Source organism: Xyrauchen texanus, unplaced genomic scaffold (assembly GCF_025860055.1).
Source record: "Xyrauchen texanus isolate HMW12.3.18 unplaced genomic scaffold, RBS_HiC_50CHRs HiC_scaffold_448, whole genome shotgun sequence".
In the NCBI taxonomy this organism is placed as follows: Eukaryota; Metazoa; Chordata; class Actinopteri; order Cypriniformes; family Catostomidae; genus Xyrauchen; species Xyrauchen texanus.
The window spans coordinates 2,304-8,400 of record NW_026266416.1 but is presented as its reverse complement, the minus strand read 5'-3'; the positions used below and the strand labels follow the sequence as shown (position 1 = coordinate 8,400).

At 43.8% G+C, this 6,097-nt stretch overlaps 1 long non-coding RNA gene across 1 annotated transcript; it reads left to right on the top strand.

Moving 5' to 3' along the window:
- Positions 1 to 1,423: 1,423 nt before the first annotated feature.
- LOC127642179 (uncharacterized) lies at positions 1,424 to 2,550 on the top strand. The gene is made up of 4 exons (XR_007970313.1): positions 1,424 to 1,549; positions 1,770 to 1,909; positions 2,048 to 2,109; positions 2,195 to 2,550. It is a non-coding gene; the product is annotated as an uncharacterized LOC127642179 (long non-coding RNA).
- Positions 2,551 to 6,097: the final 3,547 nt, after the last annotated feature.

Genomic DNA, 6,097 nt, shown 5'->3' with positions numbered 1-6,097 from the left:
GTTCCGTAAAGAAAGCTGCTAGATCCATATTTGGTGGTTAGTTGTTCTGTGACATGCAGGAAGAGAAAGAGGATCTAAATGCAAAAGTTTATTTACTAAACAAAGAAAACTAAGAATCAAAGAAAAGCACGGAAAACCTGGCACAGAGCAAACCAAAAACATGCAAGAACTAACAAGGAAGCTAAAAGGGCTTATATACAAAAAGGAACAAACAAGGGAATAAGGAAAACCTGGGAACAATCAGGGAACGAGAATGTGGAATAATTAATGCTTCTCAACAACTTCTCTGGTGATGTATTGTGGAATAATGAAGGCCTCTTGATGTATCTCTTGTTGGGGGTAGCTACAGCTGCTCCCTGCTCTAAAGATGTTCTAAGGAATGTGTTTTTGTCTCACGTTTCGCACGTAGCTCAAACATGTATGTCACCCCCATATAAGGTAAAGAACTATTTCATTGGTGAGGGTCCAGTGGAATGTGGTTTTCTGGACCATAAAACAGAGTGTTGAGACAATAAACGTTGAAGAGGAGATTTGATACCATGGAGTCTCTGTGTCATTTCTTTTCTTCCCTCAGCTGAGCCGTATCGAGACGGGGATTGCAGATCAACAAATAAATTAAATACATTGGATGACAAAATTATCTAACAGAGAACTAATCAGGGAAAACCAATCATAAAAAGAAACTACAAAGGACAACAAAAACCAAACAGGAAACAGGAACTAAACTAAACTTCAAAATAACAGTACAAAAACAAAAGACAACAGAGAACATGACACATTCCATTAAATGTTCTGTTGCAGTAGTCATACACTCAATTGTTTTACATTTCAGATCACTACTAACATATAAAGCAACCGCCCCTCCTCTCTTATTAATCCGATTAACATAAAACAATTCATAACCCTCAAAATGAAATTCCACACCTTTCTCATCCGTTAACCAAGTCTCATACAAAGCTATAACAGTAAATGTATTTTGTAATGTGTTCAAATAATCATTTATTTTACTAAAATTTGAATACAGGCTTCTACAATTCAAATGAATAAGAGAAAATGAACCAGCCGTTTCTATATTACTAGTAAATTCTGCGTCTGTATAGTATTTACATGTATCATTTATATTTGGAAATAAATACATTTCATAAACGTTTCTCAGTTTTCACATGAACTTTACTTTCAAAACTACTAAACAAGATAAACTGGTGCTGTTGTAAAGCTGATGACCTCAAATACCACAAACAGCAGAAGAAATACTGTCTGTCTGTCTCAGTGAATGTGAAAGGATCACTTCTCTATAAGTACAAAACAACTTAGGATGGATCACAAGTAGACACAGTATGAGTGCCGTATATAAGAATGAATGTGGGAGGAGTCATGAGTGTATATAAAAACATTTCTCTCTCTCAGTTCTCTTGTTGTGTATCCTGTGACAGAAGATGTTCATGGTTTGACTTTCTACTGGAGTCGTGTCAATATATATATAATAGATCAGGATTCTTCTACACAACAGATGATGTGAATGTTTCTGCACTTCACTCATTTATTCAAGGTAATTAAAACACTTTTATCTTTAATTCTTTTATAAAAACCTTCATATCTGATTAAATACAGACAAATGTTTTTCAGTTCTCCATGTAAATCTGGACATTAATGTCAGGATTCATATTTAAATGATTGAATTACATTAAAGGAATAGTTATTTATTCATTTACTCACTCTCATGTAGTTCCAAATCTGTGTGACTCTTTCCTCAATTGAACACATAATAGATGTTTATCTTAATGAGAGAAATAAATGCTCGGAAGAACGAGAGAAAGTGAGAAAATGACCAAAGATCAACGAGTCAATGAAGAATCAAACAGTTCCATGTTTGTTCGGCGAAACAGCACACATAGTGGCCGACCAAACAGTGAGTTATTGTGTTTATTAAATGATATCAGTCATTATTGACATCATATCTCATATTCTCTGTAATCTAATGGTGTAGAATTGATCCTAAACAATAAGTGAGTTTATATGATCAGATGTTTGTATGTTTAATCTGTAGTGTCTGCTGATCTCAGACCTGTACAAACACAATCTTATGTATCACAGACTGTTAAACATGAGGTGAGATATTCACAGATCATCTACAGAAACTAAACGCTCAAAATAAATGTTCAAATGTTCAATTAATACATTTTCTTTTCTTTAGAAAAGCACATCAAGATCTCTTCTGGAAGACTGTCTGAGACACGTTCAACTCAACTTTCAGCATTTACGATTGAAAATGAAGCAAAACTTCAAATAATCTCTCAAACTCTAAAAACTGTTCAACAATAGTTCAACATCAATCCTGTTGTAGGGGAATGAAGGTCATAAATGATCATTTCTGGACTAAAAAGATGCTGAAAAATGTAAAACTGGAGTGGTGGTGATGTAGTGGTCTAAGCACATAACTGGCAATCTGGTAATCAGAAGGTTGCTGGTTTGATCCCCACAGTCACCACCATTGTGTCCTTGAGTAAGACACTTAACTCCAGGTTGCTCCAGGGGATTGTCCCTGTAATAAGTGCACTGTAAGTCGCTTTGGATAAAAGCATCTGTCAAATGCATAAATGTAAATATAAAACAAAAACTTTGAGAACAAAGACTTTAAATGTTGTTTTAAAATATACTTTGTGCTTTTATTGTTGATTCTGTTCATTCAAATGACTGTATATAAATAACTATATTAATAGCACAGATGAGTGAAAACTGCTTCGTTTTGGCCAGATTCAGTTCTAAATGACGTTAAACCCATTCTTTCATCGATTTCATATGAAGTGTATCTGGACCTTAATTTTGATTCATTTCTAAACTAAATCTTTGACTTTGTTGACATGAGCAAACTGCATTGAACAATGGAAATACTCTTGTGATAGGAATGATAATAGTTATATTAGAACATTATTATTTATGTATAACATACTTTAAGTATGTTGGAGCCCTGTGTTGTGCTTATGGGTTGAAATGGATGACCAGTCTGTTTTCCAGGCAGAAGACAATCTCTTGTTGTTCATAAGGGTCTGATCATATGATAACTGGTGTGCTCAAAGATAAACATGTTCATATCACATGAGAAATCTGCTGAGGTCTAATCACATCAACTTGCTAACAAACAAGGATATATACACAAGTATCCTACATAAGCCTGCCATGAGGGTGAGGGGTCAGAAACCACATGAGCCTGGAGGACGGGGTCACCTCAACAAAGATGACCTTTCTGGTAAAAAAAATCCACTGTGATTCTCATTAGATGATCATTTTTATAATTGTTATTTAGTTGAGGAAAGACCAGGGTCGGAATAGCCGGTCTGGGACTGCCACAAAAATTCCACCGTTATTCTTAATAAGGGGAATTTATATCTTTAAGAAAAGACCAACGCTGAAATGAGTAATTGGACCAAAGATTATGAGATTAATAGAGGTCCAGACCTCTGTCCAGATATGGATGCTCCAAATTGTAAATACATGTTAACTAATTAAAGACCAATCAGCTGCGCTCAATTAGAGATCTGGGCAGCTGAATGTGGTTTTCCAAAGATTGGAGGTTTTAGCACAAAACAGATGAAACAGTTTTAGGAAAAACTGACAGAGAGGGAAAAAAACAAGTCAAGAAAAACACGAGACAATGACTAAGAAAGAACAGAAAAAGCACGAGTTATTTAAAGGCATGAGTTATACAAGGAAAGCATTTTCTGATTGTTAACTGAAACAAACCTGAGGGACAGGGACTGCTAACAAAATCTCTCAGTGTCTAAAATATGTAGGTGTTATGAATACCCTGTCTTGTTTCACTGTTGCCCTTTTGTTTACCATTGTTGTCACTTTTGCATTTCTTAGTTTTCACTTTAGTCCCTTATGTAACTCCATAGTCTCTTTGTTAGCGTTCGTGTTTCCTCTGTTCATTGTTTTCACCTGTCCTCATTAGTTTGCCTTTTACTTCTGTTAATCACCTTGTTATCTTGTTTGAGTTCTGTTTGTTCATTGGTCCCTTTTTCCTATGTTCATGTATTTATACCCTGGTTTTTGGTTCAGTCCTTGTCTATCGTTGTTTGGTGTTAACCCGGTGTGTGTTTCCTCCTCGAGTCCCCTGTTTTGCTCACGTCGTGTGTAGTTTACTATTTTATGTTTATTTCCCCATCGTGGGTTGTTCCTTTGTGTTTTCCTGTTTTGGTTCGCTCAATAAATTTCAAGCTGCGTTTGGATCCGCATTTCCTCGTCTGCCTCGTTACTCAAGCATAACCGAACGATAGACCACCCATGGATCCAGCAGTCCAAAGAGCTGAACTACTGAACTGCTCTGCCTGAAGCAAGGGGACCGACCGATAGAAGACCACATCCACGACTTTCTTGTCCTGGCAAACGTTTCAGACTTCCCTAATTCCTCCCTTGTGGTCTTCTTCTGAGGCAACCTGAGTGACGGGCTGAAGGAGCGGTTACCACCGCCAACGCTGACTGGACGCTCCGCTGCTCAGAGAGGAGACCCTACAGGCCTGCGGTTCTCCTCTAACAGTGGACATCATCGAGGAGAACCCCGTAGCGCCTCCCACAGTATTGACCCTCCATTCGCCCGTGGTTCGTCCTTTCACGCCTGTCAACGAGCCAGCGCGCCCTCTTCGTCTGCCCGGAGGAGGAGGAGAAGACGGGCTTCCGCCTCCCGCCCACGCCTGCCCCGGTCTGCGAGCCAGAGCCCACGCCTGCCCCGGTCTGCGAGCCAGAGCCCACGCCTGCCCCGGTCTGCGAGCCAGAGCCCACGCCTGCCCCGGTGAGCGAGCCAGCGGCCACGCATGTCACAGTGAGCGAGCCAGTGGCCACGCATGTCACAGTGAGCGAGCCAGCGGCCACGCATGTCACAGTGAGTGAACCAGCGCCACGGCCTCTACCGTCAGCAAGCCTGAGCCCTCGTCAACCACGGTCAGCGAGCCTGAGCCCTTGCCAGCCACGGTCAGCGTAACCTGAAGCCACGCTGACCAGGAACAACATCCCAGCTTCGCCAGTCGCATCAGCCCGGAGGAAGAGGAGAAAGGGAGAGGTCTCTGCACTCCAGCCTCCGCCTGCCACAGCCCCATGCTCTGAACCCCCTTGGCTCTGCCCTCACGCCCAGCGAACCCAAGCCGGGCGCTTACCACGGTAACCCAGCCAGAGCCTGTAGCCTCAGACGCCAGTGAGCCAGTGCCAATAGCCTCAAACGCCAGTGAGCCAGTGCTTGTAGCCTCGGACGCCAGTGAGCCAGCGCCTGTAGCCTCAAACGCCAGTGAGCCAGCTTGTAGCCTCGGATGTCCCTGAGCCAGCGCCTGTAGCCTCGACCGTCCCTGAGCCAGCGCCTGTAGCCTCGACCGTCCCCTGAGCCAGCGCCTGTAGCCTCGACCGTCCCTGAGCCAGCGCCTGCGGCCTCGACCGTCCCTGAGCCAGCGCCTGCGGCCTCGACCGTCCCTGAGCCAGCGCCAGTAGCCGTAACCATCCAAGAGCCAGTGCCAGTAGCCGTGACCGTCCAAGAGCCAGTGCCAGTAGCCGTGACCGGTCCAAGAGCCAGTACCAGAAGCCTCGATCGTCCAAGAGCCAGTGCCAGTAGCCATGACCGTCCAAGAGCCAGTGCCAGTAGCCGTGACCGTCAAAGAGCCAGTGCCAGTAACCGTGACCGTCCAAGAGCCAGCGCCAGTGGTCGTGCCCATCCTAGAGTCAGCACCTCCCGAGCCTTCCAGGGCTCCCCTCTCGAGCCTACCAGGGCTCCGCCTCCCAAGTCTCTCAAGTCTCTCGAGTCTTCCAGGGCTCCTCCTCCCGAGCTTTCCAGAGCTCCGCCATCCGAAGTTTCCCGAAGCTTTCCAGAGCTCCGCCATCCGAGTTTCCCGAAGCTTTCCAGAGCTCCGCCATCCGAGTTTCCCAAGCTTTCCAGAGCTCCGCCATCCGAAGTTTCCGAGCTTTCCAGAGCTCCGCCATCCGAAGTTTCCCGAGCTTTCCAGAGCTCTGCCCTCCGAGCTTCCCAGAGCTCCACCTCTCAAGCCTCTCGAGCCTTCTAGGGCTCCGCCTTCCAAGTTTCCCGAGCTTTCCAGAGCTCCGCCATCCGAGTTTCCCG